Here is a 22,526-nt window from a genome sequence, read left to right on the forward strand (position 1 = left end):
TGAAGGGCTTCACCTTAGGAATGGTTCAGCACACACAAATCAATAAATGCAATGTATCAGATAAGTACGACAAAGACAAAAATTACACGATCATCTGAACAATCACAGACAATATATTGTCAAAATCCAACTTCTGCTCATGATATAAATCCTGAAGAAAAGAGGTATCAAAGGACTTTGTCTGTCTAATAAGAGCCACTTACGAAAAAATCTACTGCAAACATCATATTAAATGGGAAAATTCCTAAAGCTCTTCCTTTAATATGAGGTACAGGACAAAAATTCCATTATCTCCACTCCTCTTCAATATAGAACCTGTAATGTAGCCAGGGAAACCAGGCAAGAGAAGAAAATGAAAGGGGTGCATAAAGGAAAGGGAGAAGTCAAACCAAGTTTATTAGAGACAACATGATCATTTACATAGAAGCCCCAAGCTATTCCGCCAAAAGACTCGGAGTTGATAATCAAATTTAGTAGTGAAGCAGGATAAAAGTTCAAAACAGAAAAAATCAATAGCATTCCTGTATTCCAATAATAAACCCACCAACAAAAGATTTAGGCAAATAATAGCATTCACAATAGCATCAAGAAAATGAAATAATCAGGAATTAGCCTAAGCAAGGAAGTGAAAGACCTCTACAACAGAAGCTGAAGTCCTGAAACAGGAGATGGAAGAAGGCATCAGGAATGGAAAGACTGCCCCTATTCTTGGAAACTCCCAAAGCTCATATATGGATTTAGGGCAATCCCATTCAAAGTATCAATAACACTCCACACAGAACTAGAGAGAAGGGTTGTAAATTTCATATAGAATCAACAAAGACTCAGGATAGCAAAGCAATCTTGGGCTTTAAGAACAAAGCAGGAGGCATCAAAATTCTGATTTTCAAGTTACATTACAAAGCAATAATGATAGAAACAGCACACTAGTGATGCAAAAACAGGCACGAGAGTGAATGGAATGAATTAGAAACTCAGCCAAATATACACTGAAGGAACAATGCTCTTTTTAATAAATACCGCTGAGAAAACTAGTTATCCACATGCAGACCATTGACTCTAGAGCAATATTCCTCACCATATAGTAAACTAAAATCAACATGGATAAAAGATCTAAATATTAAAACGTAAACATTTAGTCTTCTGGAAGGTAAAATTGGTAAAAGTCTTCCAGATAGAGGCATAGGCATGGATTTTCTAAACACAGCCCCAATTGCAGGAAAAATAACATCAAGACTTACAAAATGGATTTTATAAAATTAAAATTTCTTGAATAGACAAAAGAATGGAAAAAATTTGGGGAAGCTACTGTTGGATGGAGGATGATATCTAGAACTTGCAAAGTAATCAGGAAATTATTCCCCTGAATAAAAGATTTAATAAAGAATGGCGAACTGAAATGAATGCACACATCTCAGAAGTACAAATAGCTGGTAAATACATGAAAAAAAAAATGTTCAGCATCTCTGACCAGTAGAAAAATGCAAAGTAAAACAACTTGGAGATTCCATCTTACTTCAGAAAGAATGGCTATCATGAAGAATAGAATAGGAACATATGTTGGAGAGGCTACGGGAAAAGGGAGCACTTCTACCTTGTAAGTGTGAATGTAAACTAGAACAACCACTGTGGGAATCTGTGTGGGATTCCTCGCACAACTGAAAATATAAATTCTATCTGACTCAGCTCTCTCTCTTCTAGGTTTCTTCCCAGAGGAGTTGAAGACATTGTATTGGTAGGGTGCACAAGTGCTCGTGTACACAGCAGCACAACTTGTAAGAGCCAAATCTTCGAAGTGGCTTGTATGTTCAACAATGGACAAATAGATAAAGACAATGCGATTTTTGTACACAATGGGATACTACTGTAATGCAAAGAATAATGAATCTGAGTCATGGAAAATGGATGCGATTTGTGATGAAGAAACTATTAAGGGTGAGACATACCACCACCCCATGATGAATGTAATCATCACTGACTTCAAACACGAACTAATAAAAACTTATAAGGAAAAGTTGTGTTTAAATCATTGAAAATTTTTACCGGTTAGGGCATTATTTTCAGTCCCTTTACATCCACATTTTAAAATTTAAGTTGATTTCTATGGTTTTAATATTGTTTCGGTTATGAAGCGTTTGGATAATCTTTATATTATTTTAATTATTACATTGTTGGTGATGGTCGTGTCTCAGAAAGTGAAAAAAAGGTAGGAAGTGTTAAAGAAGGAATTGGATTGAAGAAAAAGAGGAGGCTAATCATGGTAGAAAGAAGTTGATGAAATAAGAGAAAGACAGAGAGAGACAGATAGACAGAAAGACAGACAAGTAGAGAGGGACCAGCAAACTGGGCAAGTCTGGATCTAGTGTGTGCTAACTTCCGTGTGTAAATGTTCTGGTCATGGTTGATTTCACAGGACATCACTGATCGCGGAGTTGGAGGGTGAAGGATTGCCAAATGACTTCAAGAAATGAGCTCCTGAGCACTGCTGAGAAAGAGTAAGGAGAGAGAGAAGAAAAAGGACTGAGCGTGGGAGGAAGTTAACAAAAGTGTTGAGGAAAAGGATTGTGCTGAAATGATGTGTGTATTGGGGATTATCTGGATAAACGGGGAATAATCTAAGGTTGACAAAGGTTCCTGTTCTTGGGGTCCAGAATTAGAGCGACCTCTACCTGTCACTTGGTAGAACAGTCTGTCCTGGGAGCTGCAGTTCTGATAGCCACACGGAGGATCCAGAGAGGATAGGTCACACTCTGGCTAGGGTAACAATCCTCCAAGGAGACCCACCCATGGGGGCCGGAAGCAGGATTCCCTCTAAAATGCTTCTCCCCTTTCAATATCTGTAACCATCACTTGAACCTCTTGATAAACTGAAACCTCTGACTCAGAAAGTCTGGGATGGCCTGAGCTTCTGAAACTCTACGAACCACAGTTTGAGTTTCACTGCTCTAGTCCAGTCTCAACCACATACTTCCGCAGCCAGCAGATGATACTGTAAAGTGTCTCATGAGCAAATCCTGCTCTTAGTAAAATGCAGTATCCTTTCCTTGTGCTCTAAAAGTAGCAATCTTATGATTGTGGAGTCTGATCAGACACAGATGACAACAATAGAAATCACTTAATCCTAAATTACAGTTATGTGCCATTGGCTAATTTTACATCAACAGATAATAAAAGGTCTCTAACTGAAGCATTATTATAAATAAAGTACATTTAAATACATAAGACATCTTTGCTTTTACCTCATTTAACTGCTAGACCATAACAAGCTCAGTTTATGGATGATATTTCACATTTCTACAGGGAAAATCACAGTCTGAACATCAAATTCCCACCTTTAGACTTCAGGAATCCCAGATAGTGGGGCACTGTCAGTTGCTTGTGGAAATTCTGGAATTGCTGAGAAAATATTGGAATGAAGCACAAGATTTCTCTCACCCCAATGTCCTGGATGGATTGTTATTCTAATACCCCTACAAATAACCAAGCCCTAAGCCACCATTTTATAGGTAATGATTGGAAAGTTCAGAGAGGTGGGGTGAGTGAAAAAGAGTCGATTTTAGAGGCAGAAACTAACTCAGCATTCAAATTTTCAGAATCCTAATTTAATGTCCTTTTCGATACTTTGCAATCTTTGAGTAACTCAGACTTTCCTTGAGTTTCAGCCCCACATCCAGTGGAAAATGCTGCAAGCAAATTATCAACTAGGAGCTACATCTCCGCTCACAGATTATGTGGGCTGCCAGGAGTCCTCGTGTGCTCTGGGGTTATAAACAGTGGTGGTGCATCACACATGCTGGTGTTTCTACTTTGACAAAAGACTCAAAGCAGAGGCCCAGGGAAAAAGAACATGGGTTTTCTAGTTAGCTATTTCTGGCTTTAAGTACAAAGTCCATCACTCACGGACTGAGACTGTGTTTTTGAACAAATGACCCATAATATTTAGTTTTGTAATCTATAAATTGTTGATACTATAAAGTATTGTATCATAAAAAATTTGAGATCACATTTTGTAGCAATAAAGAAATTCCTAATATACAATAGACATTTCATTGATACTAGCTTATCCTCTACATTCTTCATTTTAAAAGAAAAGAATGACTTTAAATGATAGAAATTTTAGACTCTGTGAACACATGAAATATTTTAGGAAAGGTGATAGAATGGAAGGTCTCTGAAGGATTAAATTACACATCATTTATCTTATACTGAGAAATGCACACAACCCCTGCACATGTATTCATTTTCATGTTGATACAATTAGGCACAACTTCATTTTTTTTTTTTAATTTTTATTTAAGGAGAAAAGAAAAGAAAGAAAAAAAAACAGTGAAGGGCTACAAGTTATACAGATTTACAGAATAAAAAAATGCGCAGTAGGAAATCACTAGTTAATGGATTACATATTGCCATCTTAGAAATAATTGTTCAAGTCACAAAATTAAAGCTTGTAGAGTGGACATTCCAACAATGATACTGCAGACAGTTCTGTTCAATGATCCAATAAAACTCTGTGATATCATTTTCTATCTTATACATTTAAATATACATGCAGTTATATAGTTTAGAGCACTTTCTTTTCCTCTCTTTTGTACAGTGACTATTACACCTTTTGGGTTTCATTGCTCCCACGGTTCTTATTGCTTTTTTGGAAGAGAGTAAAACCAAATGTGACATAACAGAACAGAATCGGTCAAGTCAAAAGGGTGGACATAATAGATATTATAAAAACATAATACAAGGTGATCAACAATGGTTACCATAATGCCTCCCGCTATTTCTAATAGAATTGCCTATATCATTAGTTGTAATACAATTGAACAAAACCGTAAAGAATAAAACCGACAAAACCAAAACATTGGAGATATTGTAGGTCTTCAAAAGTAGATAAAAGTCAACGAGAATGGGCGTTATAATGAATCTCATTATCTTCTCAGCTGATGCCTAAACTTTCGAACCTGATACTATCCAGCAAAACAGAATAGAGGAACCTCAGTCAAAAACAAGATGGTGAGAGTAACACAGGGCTTCAAATCGAGATAATAGAAAGTCAAAGTGGGTTACTATATTATATCCTGCTATATTTTTCCCTTTAATTAAATGGATAAAAATAAAAAAGTAAATAATGGAGTGGAGATTGAGAAAAAAGAGGGCATAACAGCGAAACAGGGCAGATCAAAACATAACCATTTAAGCAGAATAGTGTTTCACCACCAGATAATCCTGACCCAAAAATAGTTACCATATTGACTCCCTCCCTGAAGTCCTTGAGTACAACTTCATATACTGTAGCATTAAGTATATCAAAACAATGTAAATCCATTTAAGAGAATGACAGCATTATAGAGTATTTAGAATCGACTAACAGAAAATGAACAATGGTCTCTGTATAATCTCCTTGTCTTTAAAAGGTTTTTTCTTATACTATCGTACTTAACAAAATCCAATAAGATACAACCTGTTTAGACCATTGGAGACAGAAGAACAAAAGCTAGATGAGACTTCAAAACAAGATGGTACTAAATCAGCATTACCTATTAAGATGTCATTTTCTCCAAAAAAAGCTGTTCCTATCATCCAATCTTCTCTGTCTCATTTCTGTTGAGCTCTTTTTCTGTCAGTAGCTGTCAGTTTGTCTTCTTCATTTTGTTCTCTGCTCCATTCGTTGTGGCCTCCCCGCCCCTATTTCTGGGTTCTTTGTATTTTTCTTTTTTTAGAATATCCTGCAATACTTTCTGTAGGGTTGAATTGGTGGTTGCAAATTCCCCCAGTTCCTCTTTATCCTGGAAGCACCTCATTTTTCCATCAATTTCCAGGGACAGTTGTGCAGGATATCTCAATCTTGGCTGGAGATTATTATCTTTCAAAGCTTGAATTATTTCCCCCCATGCTCTTCGTGATTTGATGGTTTGTGAAGAGAAATCTGCTGTAATTCTGATGGGTGTTCCCTTGTAAGTAGTCTGTTTCTTATCTCTTACAGCTTTTAATATTCTGTTCTTGTATTGAATTTCTGGAATTTTTATTATTATATGCCTGGGTGTTTCTCTGTTAGGGTTGTAGGTAGCTGGGGTCCTGTATGCCTCATACATTTGAGTATCTTTACCTTTTGCTAAATTAGGAAAATTCTCCTGGATTATTTCTGTGAGTAGCTTTTGTAGTTCACTTGTTTGTGTCCCTACTTCTTCTTTTATGTTCTTAATCCTTAAGTTATGGCTCCTCTTATCATCTTCTTGTCTTTGTATTATTGCTGTGTGTTTCTTTGTTATTTTTAAGAAGTTTTTCATTTCATTCTCCCATGTTTCAAGTCTGCCCTCCAGTTCAGATAGTCTGTCCTTAGTTTCTTTCAAGCTGTTATGCCAGTCTTGGATAGACTTCTTAATTTCTTGATAGTCCCTTTGCACCTGCTTCACATACTCAATGCTTTCTCTGTTTTCTCCATCAAGCAATTCTCCCCTCTTTTTCTGTTCTTCCATTCCACCATCTGCTTTTTCCTGGGTGGTGCTTAGCATTTCTCTAACTATTCTGCATACTTCTAGCTTCAGGTCATTGATAACTTCATTCCTGAATTGGTCTATGAGGCTCTCTAAATGGCACTTAATGTATATTGGTGCGGTGTCCACTATTGCCTGATTCTCAGGATTGGGGGTCGAGGAGCCTTTTTTGTTGCTTCCCTTCCCCATATTTTCTGTTCCTTATAAAATGTAATCTTACACAGGAGGCCCGGCTTCCCTGCCTGTCAGCCACAGCTTGATCAAATTGCGCTGGCTAGTTGTTCCCGCTCACCGCTGCGCCCCAGGGAGTTGCGGAGGAGGCAGCCTACGCGGGAGTCGGTCGCTCCTCCGGGCCACCGTCAGGCTCTGGGATCTGGGTTAGGCCAGCCTAGGGAGTCCGCCAGCAGCGTCCCTCCGGCCAGGCACCTTTCACCAATCCCGTCCGAGAGGGAAACGTGCGGCTGCAGTTGCCACCGCGCCCTGCTCTTACAGGACTGCCCGCGCCCAGAAAAACCTCCGTTGGAGTCAACCTGCGGTAGGGAGTCAGTTCCTCGCTCACCTCGCCACCAGTCAGCCTTCCTCCCTGTCCGTCGCGTTTCCGACTCCGTTCGTAGACTCCCGTTTCCAAGCCTCTGCGTGTCTCTCCTTGCCGAGCCGCTATGGAGGCAGCCGGCCGCCCGGCGGCGGGAAATCCAAACCGCGGTTTCCAATGGCGCGGAGTCGAGCCTCCACACCGAGATTTTTCTGTTCCTATTTTAGCGCCAGGACTGTATTCCAAGTTGGATTCTCTCAGCCCAGTTCGTTCCTGAGTCAGCAGAGCATATCTCTACTGGTTCGTATCTCCTTAGTCTGCATCATTCCTGGCCTCTGAGCCGAGCCTTTAGAGAGCGTTCAGTAGTTGCTGTTGTCTGTCCGCCATGTTCTCCTGCACAACTTCATTTTAAACATTGTTTTTATCAGCATCAATGTTCCCTTTATTTCATCTCAGAACAGTTCATTTACTATTTTTTGTTATTGTTAGAATTTGTAATTATCAAAGTTTATATTTATTATTCATAATGTAAAAATACCTTAGCATTGTACTGTTCTAAGCTCTTTGATTTAGAGTTTTCTCATTTAAACTTATAACAATTCCAGCAAGGGGTCAGGTAAGATATCATTATTTCCATTGCACACCCTTATAATTTATGTAAGTTTCTCACAGAACACACACAAAAGAGAAAGACTGAGGAATGGTCAAGTCTGTTAACCCTCTAAGACAGATTCAGTTAGGTTTGTGCTCAGATGTGCACTGAGCTTTTGAGAGTTCAGGAGCCTGCCCAAAGTTGCACAATCCGTAGATAAATGTGGCTTGGAATTTGAACCAAATATGTCTAATTCTACAGCTCATATCCTACTTACTTTTCTAACACTATAACATTTCATGTCTAAAGGTTATTTAAGTTGGGTAGCATTTTATGTTAATGGTATATTTACACAGGCTAATCACATGCTTAAAGCAGTTCCATGAAATTAGAAAGGACAAATGTCACTTTAATTTTAACTGTAGAAATTTAAATGCTGGCTATGTTAGCAAATATGGAGCTAAGTCACAAATACTGTGGTTGGGAGATCTGCAGAAGCGAGAACCTGCCTGAGTAGACCAAGACAGCCTAGACTGGTGAAAGTTTTAGTACAATCAAAAAGCTTTAGAAAACATTCAGGTTCCTCACCTAGGCCTCCTTGGGAGGTGCTTAGAATTTAAGAGCTGTGACATTTAGAGCAGTGATCAGACATACCAACAGGATCCCTATCCATAAACACAGCCACTGTTCCATGATAAAGCTCTTTTTATTTCTCAAGGAAGCAAGGATTCAGGGTAGAATAAAGAACTGCATTAACAGTAGTGGCTCAGAGCTTGCAAATTAGTCCCAATCAATTGGTTTTGGTGGCATAAAAAGACAATCAATCAACCCCCCTACCTCTATCCAGCCAGTGGGACACATCTTTCACGCTTCAAACTCAGGGGATGTTATTTATAAATAGTTCCACACAACAGGATGTCAAATAGGCCTGTGCTATTTTCACAGTTTGAGCAAGCTGCAAGCCCAAGACCTATAATTTAGGATCCTAGAACTTTACCAAACATCCTTTTGAAGTCTTTTAACTGGTGGCATTAAAATTTTATTAGGCACTGTTATGGTTTGCATGTAGCTGTCCCCCCAAAGCCACATGTGGTCATGAGGTAGCTGAATACACAGTGTGTAATGCTGCGATTAAGGGTGTGAGATTACTGAATCAATCCACTGAATCTACCCTAACGTGGTAGTCTGGATAAGATAAAAGAGACAGAAAGAGGCTTGTCTCCCCCTTGTTCCCTTGTTGCTTTTGCTGTCTTGGAGATGTTATGAACTCTTCTCCTCTGTGACAACCCCCCCCCCCCGCCATCATGCCATTCTGCCTTGGAGCCAGATGATTGTGGACTGAAACCTCTACAAACTGCAAGCCAAATAAAACTTTACTTCTTTAACTTTAAGTGTTTGGTATTTTGTCTCAGCAATGAGAAAAAAAGACAGAGATAATGGAAAAATGGCAGACTCTGACCACAAACAAGGGATGTGTAATGCCTGGTGGCACAAGGAAGGTGTGCAGAGACCAACTGCCAGGCTGTGCTTACAACTTCCCTGTTGAAGCCCATGAAAACATGAAAATATCAACCTTTTCTAATGAGAGAGGATGTGAGGGGCACTGCCCTACCTAATAAACTGCCTATGTTAATTCAATACAGAATAGATACAACTATGAACTAACTAGAAAAGAGGTCATACCAACTGGTCCAATAGAGGGAATCTGATATAGGGGTCCTAGTTTTGAGGTTATTATTTCCATATTAGATAATTAAATCCTAATCAGTATGCATGTAAGAAAGGTTCTCAAATCCAGTGAAGAAGATATCTCAAAGGATTAAAGGGAATGTATACAAACTTCACATGAACTGTATCCACCAGTTAAAGAAGAAGACCATACAACTCATAAAGTATATTGTACAGAGAGCATACTACTAGTTGACAAGAATATTTTAACAGCTATTCTATGAGTATTATGTAGAAGAAGGCACAGAAAGGCACAGAAAGAAAAATATGATTTTGTTTTTATCCCTTTATCTTCATCATTATATTGGTATTTTCCTTGGCGTTGGCTACCAGTCTGCATGCTGATATTCACAAACATACATTCTTGTGTTAATTGGTGTCCAGCTTCCATAAAAAGGTTCTGTCACAATGAATTAATGGAACTAAGGAAGTTACAGGGGTTAAGGATGTAACATGAGGATGAGAATTTTAAGGGTTGTTTCATTCTACCATTCAGTTATTCCTTACTCCGTAGACATGTGGTAAGCACTTACCATGGCCAAGTTCTAAGCCTGGACCATAGCTGCAGAGGCGATAAGAGGTGTCCTGGAGGAACCCACTCTTTACGTTTCCCAGTGCAGAAATCTCACTGTGATAACCTAACACAAATGCGGGGGCGTCATTCTGCTGGGGTTAACAGGGTTCTGAGAGAACTCAGGGGGAGGGAAATTTACTTCAGACTAAGACATCTGGGGATGTGTTCAGGGGGCAGCTGATTTTTTTAACTAAATCTTGATAAATGAGTAAAAAGTATTAACATGGAGAAGCAAAAACAGTTTAATTGACATACAGCATGAGCAGAATAAATGATATAGAAAATTACATCATACTTTCAGTATATATTCATTTTATATTCATGTATATGCATTTAGAGACATTAGAGATGCATGCATGTGCGTGCGTGTGTGTGTGTGTGTGTGTGTGTGTATGTGTGTAGTGGAGGATGCTAGGAAATAAGATATAGAAAAGTGTTAAAATGGTTTTAAGTTCTACTGCCTATTTTAAAATATCTTAGGGGATTAAGGCGAGGGGTGGCAGGTAGGCTTGGTGGCAGGGAATGAGGAGGATAATCAATTGTATGTCTTCTAAAATTAATTTCATATTTATGGAACTTTTGCTCATAAACAAATTACAGCTCTAAAGTGCCTTGGCCAGGCGTGGTGACACATACTTGTAATCCCAACTCATGGGAGCTCAAACAGGAGGACAGTGGTGAATTTAAAGCCAGCCTAAACTACATGGTGAAATCCTGTCCCAAAAATAAAATAAGCTAAAAATGACCCAAAGATAATGAAAGGCTCAGAGATAACAAACAACTAGATATTAAAGAAAAGTGTGAGAACACTCTGCTTACTTTTCCACTGAAGCTATATACAAACTTTTTTCTTTCAGTTTCAAAGCTTTTCAAAAAAATTTTTTACCATGTGAACTTAATTCTTGATATTCTATGCTTATTGTGGCAGAGTAATAACATAAATGAAATAATACTTTTGTGGGTCTCACTTTCTACTCACGCAAGCCTCTTAAATGAGTCTTCTATCCTTAAGAGCTGGGTGCAACGTTGAAATTACAATAGACCCTCAGTCAATGTTGATTGAATGAATGAGAGGAGGGGTTGATTTGGAGATGGAGGCGGATCTATAGAGAAGGCAGCAATACTAAAAGTGGTCACTGTGCACATTATATAATATTGCAAGAAGTATTTCTACATACTAAAATGCATATACCAATTATTTAATAATATTAATAGCTTTCACTAATCTATAACACAATAATAAAAAATAAATTTAGTAAGAGAAAATGCATTCTCACATGATTTACAGCATGACAATTTGTGCTTCAATCTGTCATGTGTATGAGAATGGCCAACAAAAAAGTAGCAACAACTTATAGACTGAGCTAACTGAAAATTCCGATTCATAGGCATCTAACTGCCAAACTTTTTTAACCTTTATTTTTCCTCTAGTATTAGCTTTTTTTTCTTGCCCACTGTTGGTGCTTTGAGTCTAACTGGTGACATGTGTGCCCAGTACGGTTGTGGCAGTGCCTGTTAAAGAGGACTGATGACCACAATCGACCTTAAATAGCACTGATTCACCCGGATGCCGTGGGGCTGTGCTCTGAGGCTTGCGGACTCTGCCCAGGCGCAGGCAGTAAGCCTCCTGGGCATTGGCATTTCCTGTGGGGACCTGGATCAGTGGGGAACGAGATAAAAGGTAAAAGAAAATGAAATTGTCCTTAATGAGTTTAAAAGAAAGGAACACTGACAAATAGTTTTCTTGCCCAGGTTTCAATTTCTTTTCTATTATTTTTCAATATTTTTTAACAAAAGTATTTGTCGAACTGACTGACACATTTCCTTAAATACAAGCTTAGAAACTGCACCAAAACGGAGTCAGAATCAGAAGGTTTAGGGTGACTTTGGGGGCTGAAAGGGAGGAATTGGAATTTAGCACATATTGACCTCTTCTTTTTAAAAGATACCTAAAGTCAGTTTGTGCCTGCCAAGTAGCTGACTGTTTACTGAGTCTATTTTAGCCTTCTGCTTTGGATGGAGTTACAAATATTTATTTAAAAGGCTTGCAACACCTTGAAATGAAGCTTTAAAAATTTAGATGCTTCTCAAATATCACTTACTTTGTATTTGTGTGATTTAGATACTATAATTTTGTGCTATTGATATGTTCAGTTAATCAATAGTATGGGGATGGTTACTCAAAATAAAATTCTTTGTGGCTTCCAGTTGGGAATAATGAGAGCAAAGCAAAAGGGTATTGTAATTACCCATCTTCAAGAAGGTAATAAAATTATTTAGTATTTACAAAAAATCATTTATATACACACACACTCGTGTGCACCCCCAAATAGTTGAGAAGAGCTAAGTAAACATACAGAAGGAAGCCGGGTGCATAATGTTAGTCCAAAATAGTCTCAGAGGTTGGTATTTTAGTGAAATCATGAGAATGTGCATTTAAAATGGACACAGTCCTTAGGATGGTGGATGGGTACAGATTATTTATATCAACATCACATTCTAGCCTCTCACATACCTGTAATGAATTCCACTGGAAAAATAGCAAAGCAAAGTGAACTTTACATTTAATATTTAGGATACCATTTTATTAGTGATCATGCTGGCTGGCCAACTATGTCCAAGGAATCCAGGATAAATTTTTTCTCCCAATGAGTACTGCACAATTCTGCAGAGCTTAAACATCAGTGTTCCATAGCTTTTTGAGGTAATCTTGTGATTGCAGTTTTTAAATTCACATAGTTCTGTTACATACTTTACAAGAGAGGGCACCCAGTAAAACAGAGAAGTCTGGGGTTGTCTGAACATAGTCAGGATGTTAGAGTCACGTGGCAGACTTTCCTACGAGAGCCCAGAAGGAAGGAGAAGAGGCAGACGGAATCACAGAGTACAGCAAAAGAATTACATGGCGAACATTCGGTTACAGGCGGTCTGGCTGGAAGCGAGTGAGAGGGGATGAAAACCTTGGCACTGCTTTTCTCCATACTGGCTCCAAGCAGCAGCTCACCCTTCCTTCTCCAGGCTGTGCCTGGGGCTCAGGCCACTGAATTCAGTGGGGCTGCTGGTGGGGTAGTCAAAGCCCTAGGGGATGAATAGGTGATGACTCCATATGGAAAGTGACTGGCCATCTTTGGGCAATTCCTTGTTCATCTCACCTTCCTCTACACTTCCAGTACCGAAGCACTGCAATTTAGGAGGCTGCCTTAGTTCAGGGCTGCTTATTTCTCAGAATTCACACATGTACCCTAGAGCAGATGCATTTTGGAATGGTTAATGGGAGAAGCCCAGTCTGAAGGCTCTCCCTGGCTCCTTGCCTCTTCTTAAATTTACCTGAAGGCTGCCTAGAAGAAGAGGACTCTAAACATCTTCTAGTACATTTTGTAAGAGGTTGTATCTTACTAGTATCTAGGGGAGCAGGAGCTCTGGGGGTAAGACAATCAGGCATCTGGTCAGTGTAATCATCTCAAAACACACACACGCACACACACACACATCAACCCTGGGCACATGGACAGATAAAGAAGAGTAATGACAACAGATGGTTCCAAATTTAAAATAAGAGAAACAGATTAAAACAGATAAAATAAATGAAATACATATAAAGAGGTTAGGGATGATCTAAAGTCATAACTTGCCACTGTTCAATGGCATGAAAATATAGAGTATAAAAACCATAAATAGCACATGGAGTAGCAGCCAAAATGCATTAATGAGTTAGAAATTAGGTTGAAGAACTCCTTCCAGAAGCATCAGAAAAAAGAGACACCAACCTGGTCAAAGGAACAACAGAAAAGAAGATACCACATACAGCAAGCAGATTCGGAATCGTATGAAAAACACTGACAACTGAAAGAAGGGATACAGAGGGCAGGAGCTGGCTTTGTAGACAGCAAAACACTCTTTTCAGTACCTGGCAGAAATATAAAAAGTAAAAAGACAAAACTGGACAACATAATCCTAAATATACTTAGGTTTATATATTTATATACAGATACGTATATCTATAAGTGTATCTGCATAAACCACATTCTCCTGTGTTTAATAAACTCTTTACTCAAGAAAAAGTACATTTACTTTTGAGAAAGTTTAGAATATTCTTAAATAAATTATATGTTAGGAAACCTAACCATTAAATTTCAAAAGATCAATTTCATACAGACTGCATTTCCTCAAGAGTGCAATAAATTTAGTAATGTGCCACAAAAATAGATCAAATTTCCACAGGCTTGGAACCTTAAAACACAAAATAAGTAATCTTCTTGTCAAATAAAAGGAAATTATGAAATACTTAAATTGGAGATGTAATGGGGTACTCCATACTGGCATCTTGGTCAGAAGTGAAGTAGAATTTAGAGAAAAAAATCTTTACTTTAAATATATCTATAATGCAGCATTTAATGTTTAATAAACATGCTAAATAGTCTGCTCAAGAATGTAGTGTGGAAAAACAGCAAACTGGAAGAGACAACCAAATTTTTATAAAGAAAAAGAGACACCAAGAAAGAGAAAAAACAGATATTAATAAAAAATAAAAGCTGATTACTTGTTGGTAAAGACCAGCAAGACTTTAGCTGAAGGGAAAAGTGAGATGCAGGCAAAATACTGCATTAAAAAAAAAGTGCAGAAACAAATTAGGTTTTCAGGTAACAAATTTAAAATAAATACAGACTAAAAAATTTGAGATTCTACATGTTAAGTGTGAATTCCTGCGAATGTATAAATATCAGTGTTAATACAAGAAGGGAAAGAAATGCAAAGACCAACAACGAATTGTTCAAGGTAACGTTGGAATCTTCTCCAAATGAAAACAGCTTTCAGATTATTCTTTCACATTATAACCAATAACTTTTGCAGAATAAAAACTGCCAGCTTATTTTGTAACATGTAATTTCCAAACAAAAAAGGATAGGAAGTTACATGGCTCAGAACATAAATATAAAATTATGAAATGAACAATTAGCTAATTGAACTCCAAAATGCGTTTTATAATAAAACAACATTGTCAACTAAGTGTTTAACAGTAGAAAAATTCTATCAAGGATTACAAACATCATTGAGGAAAAAGAGAAAATACTGCATATGATTTTCCTCATCAGGTCTCTAAACTGTAGTACAATCCAAGCACTTATGATTTTAAAAACTAAAAACTTTTAGAATAATAACTATTATAAACTCAAAAACCAACAGCTGATGTTACATTCAATAGAGAATTTTAACTGCATTTCTGTCAGTTCTTTAGCACTTCTACTGATAAACATATCATTGGAGCCCTAGCATAATGCTCTAATAAAAGAAAAACAAAGCAGAGCTGAAAAGGAAGTGTATTTGTCACTTTCTTGTCACTAGGACACAATACCTGCGGCTGACATCTTAGCAGAGGAGAGAGGTTTATTTGGGCTCATGTCTGTGGTCGCCTGGCTCCAGGACAGAAACAGGATGGTAGAGGGTGTGGAGGAGGGGACACACCTCAACCCATGGCAGCCTAGAAGCAAAGGAAGAAGAGAGGAGCCAGGGACAGGCATACTCCCTTCGGGTCACGCCCCCAAATCAGGCCTGACAATATTTTCAGCTACTCAGCCCTCCAGGTATGAATCACAGCCACATCCTTCAATGACCTTTCACAGACAGGAGAATTCTGGAAAACATTTTAGACCTAAAGCATCACAAGAGGAGAAAAATCGTTATCAAAATGATCAGATTACTTACTGAAAATGTAAGAAACTCTCTGACCAAATAGAAGATTCTGAGAGTTTAACAAATCTGCTGCCCTCAAGTTGATTTATTTAGTTGAGTTCCACTTTTTGCATTAGAAATACACAAATATGCGTGAATGTTCACTTACCTGTGTATTCGTATATATTACATAATATAAACATCTCCAGTGGACTGGTTTCAAGACTCCCCACAGGGGATATTTAAGTCCTCTGTATTACAGGAGGTGCTATTTGCACATAACTCAAGCACGGAATCCTGCACACTTTAAATCATTGAGATGGGGGCAGGAAGGGACATTAAAATATTCCTACCATAACACTGGTAAACAATGATGGTGGCTGCACCTTAGAGCGTGGACGTTATGAAAAGCGTGGTGGAATCACAGTATATTTTGAAAGTAGAGCAGACAAGATTGGCTGCTAGACTGAAATACAGAATGGGAAAGAAATAGAGGCTCCAATGATTTTGGCCTGAAAAAATGGAACAATGACCAACAGGACTGGTCCTATGTCCAAAACTTTGCTTGCCAACTCCTTAACACCATTTCTTACCTTTCTTAATATTAGTTCGTAGCATCCCATTTCTTTATAAGCCTGAAAACTTGGAGCCATTTTTAAATCTTTCCTGATTTCTGTTGCTCCTGACTTGCCTCCATTTGAGCTCTTTCTTGTCATTCTCCAGGGCTACCTTCATTTCTGACACTTCCTTTACCTGCAAAGTCTCTCTATCCCCCAAGGCTTTTCTGACACTTTCCCCTTGTTCAGTTCAATCCTGTCGACTGGCTTTCACTTCTCTCTTCTTTAAACATCATAGAGTAGAAACAACCTGGTCCTGTGTTCAAAAGTGCACAGGCCTGGGAGAGAAGACAGAATTTCCACAACGCCCCATTTCCTGCAGGTAAATTGTAGTCAACACATACACCTAACTTTGAGGGGTGTTTAAGGGTAGTGGTGGGTGAAGGGGTAACTGTGACACCAAGAAAGGAGGGAATTTGGCCTCTATCAGTGTGGCACTATGTAACTGAGACCCAACCTCAGTTTGGTAGAGAGGAGTCTATGTTTATAAATGGTGCTGTGCCATTTGTTTGTGAACTTGAAAGTGTCATTCCATCTCTCCATCCTTCATTTTCTTATCCAAATTCTAAGAGCATTTGTCTTAGCTCTCTGTCTGTTGCTATAACAGAATATCAGAGACTCAGCAGTTTGGAAGGGCAGAGATTAATTTGGTGCATGGTCCTGGTGGCTGAGCAGCCCAAGATTGTAGTGTTAGACTTCAGTGAAGGACTTCATGATGTGTCACCAGATGTCCCAAGTTGCAAAGGCAAAGAAGGGGAAAAGTGTGAAAGCAAAAGAAGAGTGAATTTGAATTTTTTATCAAACATACTCTTTCAATAATAAACCACACCTTCTATAAAACATCAATCCATTCACGAAAGTGAGCCCTCATGAAATAATCATCTCTTTTAAGGTTCCATTTCCCAAAACCGTTGCATTGGATAGTAAGTTTCTAACACACAAATTTTGGGAGACACATTCAAACCACAGCAGTATTAACATTTATTTCTGGATTATGTGAGTATCAAATAATACAGTACACATTGTATTAGAACACTGTCCCATTTCTGAAACAATACCAGAAACCCACAATTTAAGACAAAAGAGGTTTAATTCTGCCCATAGTTCAGGGGACTCACTCCCTGGCCAGCTGGCCCCAGCAGAACCGCATCACGATGGCAGGACTTGGCAGCAGAAAGCTTTTCACCTCATTGCCACTGGGGAGCAGAGAGAAGGAAAGAGTTGGGGGGAGAGATACATCTTCCGAAGACACTTCCTTAATGACTCGCTTCTTCCAACCAGGTTCCACCTCATGACAATACATTTGGCTATGGAGTTATCAGTGGATAAATCCACAATGAGAATGGCACCTCCATGGTCCAATCATCTTCCAAAAGCCCCCTCAAAACATGTGAAACTTCTGGGCTATGGTCTACATCTAAACTGGAACACGCATGAAGCTGTAATTCACTGGGCCTGAATGATAATTGGCGCTCAGTAGGTGTAAGTCCACTCCTATAGGAGCCATGGGGAACTTATCCCGGTAGTCAATTAAACTTCAGGAAGATTAAGGAACTCAGAGAACCCCTATGGGATACTTCAGTAACTGTAACACACTTTCTTAATGGCCTAATAGTGTCCCTTCCTCACACGCCACCCAGTGACTTGGATCTGAAAAAGAATCTGCCTCTTTGATTTGCAATCTCCTCACCGCGTCCTTTGGTGAAATAATCTTGCTGCACTTTATGATTGAAACTAATCACCCTGTTCAAAGTGCATGGCTTGGGGGTTTTTCCCTTAAGAGAACTGAATTTTCCATGCCGTTGGAGTTGCCATTTCTACTACAGAATTTAGCAGGAACCATTCCTAGTTCTTTTGACATTCTAAGGCTGCAAGATCAGCAGTTCCTGTAATAAAAACCCTGCCCCTCATTGGCCATCTCCAGGTCACTGACTTTTGATTGATGGAATGAAATATACAAGTAGGCTTACGGAGTCTTGATGGCCGCTTTCTGGGGATATTTGTAAGTTAAGCTATCCTGACACACTAGGGAACCTGTACTGTAATACTCTCCCAGGGAGAGAAAAGAATAAGACTGATGGTTCTGTCTTCACTCTGATGATACAGAAGCTAACAGCACTTGATGAGGGGTAAGTTATATAACCGTGTATTTGATTTTCAAGTCAAGGAAGAGTATAATGGAACTCACAGAATGATAATAAAACAGTGCTGTCTTAAAATGTTAGGAGACACTTTTCTGTAGGAACTCAGAAGTTTACCCAGAATTTCCCATTTCTGTCACTTTTATTCATTGGGAAGTCTCGCCTGTATAAACTAAAAAAATTAGAAGTACTTTATGGACTTCAATTGACAGCTGTATGCCCTTCCTACCATCAGATATCTTTTACAACTTCAAAATAGTATAGTTTGGGCCTAACAGAGGAGACAGGGATGTGAAACTGAGGGCCCTGCTGAGTGGGCACTGTGGCTGGGTCACCACGAAGGAGACACAAAGAACAAGACCTGTGCTCCACAGGCGCAGGCTGATGGTACAGAAGAGGGTGGAGAGAGACAGGCAGGCTCAGCTGCAGTCAGGGCTGACTCAGCCTCCTTTGAAACATAGGATCCAGCTGGTTATGAGGGCTGGGATGATGCCTTGAGGCCTCTGCTGCTGCCTGGTGAAAGCTGGAGGAAGTGGAAGAAGCTGCTGATAAGAATAAGACAGGTGTGATGGCGATTGTAACCTAAAAGACGTAGAAAAGATGGAACTCCAGAAAATCCACCTAAACAAAAGTTAAACACGTTGCCAAAGAGGCAGCCAGAAAGCATAAAGTGCCAGCTCGTGAGCTGATTATTGACAGAGACTTGGAACAGGCACACAAGAAGCTGAACCTTCAGAGTCCCATGGTCAGGAGATGGACGAGCAGACCAGAGTGAGGGGCCAGAACCTGAAGTGTCTGAGTGCCGCTGAAGGAAACTCCTTCCACAAAGAGCACAAGGAAGAGCTGAAGATTCTTCCTGATGAGTACCAAGAGGCAGAGACCTGAGCAGAGTTTGCTGTGAGATCAGTAGCCAAATCAGAAAAGATGGTTTGGAAGACGAGCTGAAACGCACCAAGGAAAAACAGCTCTGTGGCAAAGCGAGACTCTGTGGCACCCGAATGAGACGCAGCACTCCTCAGCCAGCCTTTCCATTGCGTCTCTCTCTGGCCCTGGCGCCCAGCCTGCCTGAAGGTGACACTGAAACTCGGAGGTGACCTTTAACTGGAAGGCTACCATTCATCCAGAATGGGTTAGGGGCTGAGCACCTTTGGGAACAGCCTTTAAAGGAATATGAGCCCCATGCGAAGTGCCTTTAAAAGCACACTGTGATACACATATTTGTCATAACTGCTTTTTGCTGTTGCACCAACCATTTGTAAAATACTAAATAAGATTTGTGAAATAGTGGGAACTTTATACTGCAGGCTTATTGTTTTACCACCTCGGGACAAGCTAGTAAAGGACTCTTAGAAGTTGCAGACATGAATAACCCCTCATAATTCAGGCTGTATTACTGTGTAAGTTTAATGCTCAGCCCAATGGGTTTCTAAAGTAAAAGTGACTGGTGTCTCCAGAGAAACACAGGCTGTGATGATAGCTATGGAGGCAAAATGTAATTGGATTCCTGTGGTGCTTTGATGTTTCACTAACATTGCAGGGCCAGGGCCAGTGGTCTGATCAGAGGCTGAGAGGATAGTGGTACGCAGTGTGGCATCTAGCAGGGATCTCCTTCAGGGTTACAGCCATTACTGATTTCCTATGGTCTTCTTTTGAGGTCTCCTATTGTTTTCATTGTTTTGTTGGGTTGGGTTTTATTCTCTTTTGTTTTGTTTAATTCTGTTACGTCTGATGGCAGGAGAAGCTATCTCAAGGATAGCAAGATATATTATGGTAGCAATTTTGGATTTACTATTGGCTTGTATTTAAGTCCTTTATTGCACCCATGGTCTTGTTTTTATTGTTTCTATTCTATTCTGTTCTGTTTGATTTTTAATATGTGAGAAGTTATCTGTAATTATTTTGAAGACAGCAGGAGGCATTATGGTAACTATTGTCAATTTCGTAGTGTTTTGAACTCCTGTGTCTCTTACACTGTTTTTTTTTTTTTTTTTTGATCAGCTTTATTCTGTTTTGTCCTCTTTAAAATAAAAGAAAAAAGTTCAAAAAACATCAGAAAAAAGTGAAGGTCAGGAAAAAAGATCAGGAAAGAATGGGATTGCACACCTTGGGGTCATAGAAGTTGAGATGTCTGCAACAAACCTGACAGTCTGACGATAATGACCAGCTGGTGAGATTATTTTGCCAGAAGACATTTCCCCACCCAGTGGCAGAAGCATCCCCTCCCTCAATCCCTATGTTCACCTCTCCTCCTCCACCTGAGGAAATTATCTCTGTGCTTCCCATAAAAAACTAACATCCATTGCTGCTACTGCTGCCAAGCGAGGCAGTGCTCTGCTCCTTAGGACCATGCTCACCACCCGCTTCTGCCTCTGGGCTGTAACCAGGCCCAACCGCAGGAGGCTTGTAAAGGTGAAGTACTTGGTGTGACCCATACAAGGTATATTATGGTCCTGAATATTTTCTTGAGTTCTCTAATTTTTATAAGCAGAGATCTGGAGGATGTGGGATAATAGCAGAAGAAATACAAACTTGAATCAGGCTGAATTTCTCGATATGCGCTCATTAAGAAGAGATTCCAAATTTGTTGTTGCAATCCTTGGAGCTAAGAAAGGAACAGTATTGGCAGTTTATTTGGCTAGTTGGCCAAAAGGGGCTTAGACAATAGCCCACTGCCATGAACTAGAGATGCCTGTCATTTCTTGATTGACTGCCAATGAGGAGATCATAATCTCAGGGAGACAGGAATGCCGGTGTGGATATGCCCAATTAAACTTAATCCTTGACTCCTAATCCAGAACGTGCACCCTTCACTAATTTATTAAGAAATAGACATGAGGCAGGAGTACCGGCAACCTTGAAGAGCCCCTGGTGTCCTTCTCTGTGTGCCAGAGCTCACTATGGAAGCTGCAGCCACTCAGTTGGGAAGACTTACAGGTAATGGCTTTCACTGGGTCCCAGAGAGTCAGGAGTCCAGTGGCAGCACTCTGCTGCCCACATAAGTTGCACATGTTTATCACAACAGATAGCAAGGGCAAAGCAGTGATCTAATGCTCTGACGTGTGTTGACAGCATTGGCTGATTAAATCTGGTGTTCCCAAAAGTGAAATAGGTAAGAACTCTACTAAATTTTTATTGGATTCATATAAGCAGGAAAATTTTAGGACAAATAAACAAATCTACTTTAAATCATATGAACAAGGGATCCTCTCAGTTCCCTGATTTGAACCAGTTTACAGAGCCATCATCCCTGAAATAAAAAGGAGGCTCGGTTCCCAGGAGCACCATGAAAATGTTGCACTGGCATCTTTTATTTTTCCACAGAGACTGAAGCCTTTTATCAGGGTAACTGTATATTGGGGAAAAAGAAATAATTATATATTTTGGGGACAACTGGACATTGGTCCTGAACTGATGTTGATTCTAAGGGTCAAAAATGTCACTTTGGCCCTCCAGTAAGGGTAGAAGCCTATGAAGATGAGGTACTCAATAGAATTTCAGCCAGGTCTGACTCAGAGTGGGTCCAGTGGTTCCCTGAGCCATCCTGCTCCAGAATTTCCCCAGTTCCACAATCTATGACTGATAGAGATGTACTTAGTACTTGGCAGAATTCTCACATCATCAGTTCCCTGACCTATAGTTTGAGAACTACTATGATGGGAAAAGCCAAATGGAAGCCATTAGAGTTGCCTCTAATCTGTAAAAATAGTAAATTACACTACCTCTCTGGAGAGACTGCAGAGACAGTGAGTGCTTACCATCAAGAACCTGAGAAATGCAGAGATGGTCGTTCCCACCATAGCCACACTTAACTCTTCAGCGGGGCCTGTGCATGAGATTCACAGGTCTTGGAGAAAGACAGTAGATCACCGTAAGCTTGATCAAGTGGTGATTTATTCAAGTGGCAGCCATTGCACCAGATGTGGTTTGCTTGCTTGGGCAGACTAACATCTCCTGCAGACTAACACAGCTCGTGGCACACAGAAGGCAACTGTTGATTTGGCAAATGCCTTCTTTTCTCTACCTAGCCATTAGACCCACCAAAAGAAATTTGCTTTCTGACTAGCTTGGTGGGTCTTGAACTGGCACAGGTTTCTCCACTCCCTGCTGGGCTTGGCAATCTATGACAAACCAACAGCCAGGATCATACTAAATGGACAAAAACTGAAGGCCTGTACTTTAAAATC

At 39.6% G+C, this 22,526-nt stretch overlaps 1 long non-coding RNA gene and 1 pseudogene across 1 annotated transcript in view; one reads left to right on the plus strand and one right to left on the minus strand.

Annotated features, from left to right (window-relative positions):
• LOC134471730 (uncharacterized) overlaps window positions 1-22,526 on the minus strand; it is an 83,677-nt gene that overhangs the window by 19,424 nt on the left and 41,727 nt on the right. The gene's annotated exons all lie outside the window — the stretch shown is intronic.
• Window positions 11,482-19,436, plus strand: LOC100731825 (tropomyosin alpha-3 chain-like; annotated as a pseudogene).

The sequence above is a fragment of the Cavia porcellus genome, unplaced genomic scaffold (assembly GCF_034190915.1).
Source record: "Cavia porcellus strain 051 isolate PalLab524CR breed Dunkin Hartley unplaced genomic scaffold, mCavPor4.1 scaffold_19, whole genome shotgun sequence".
In the NCBI taxonomy this organism is placed as follows: Eukaryota; Metazoa; Chordata; class Mammalia; order Rodentia; family Caviidae; genus Cavia; species Cavia porcellus.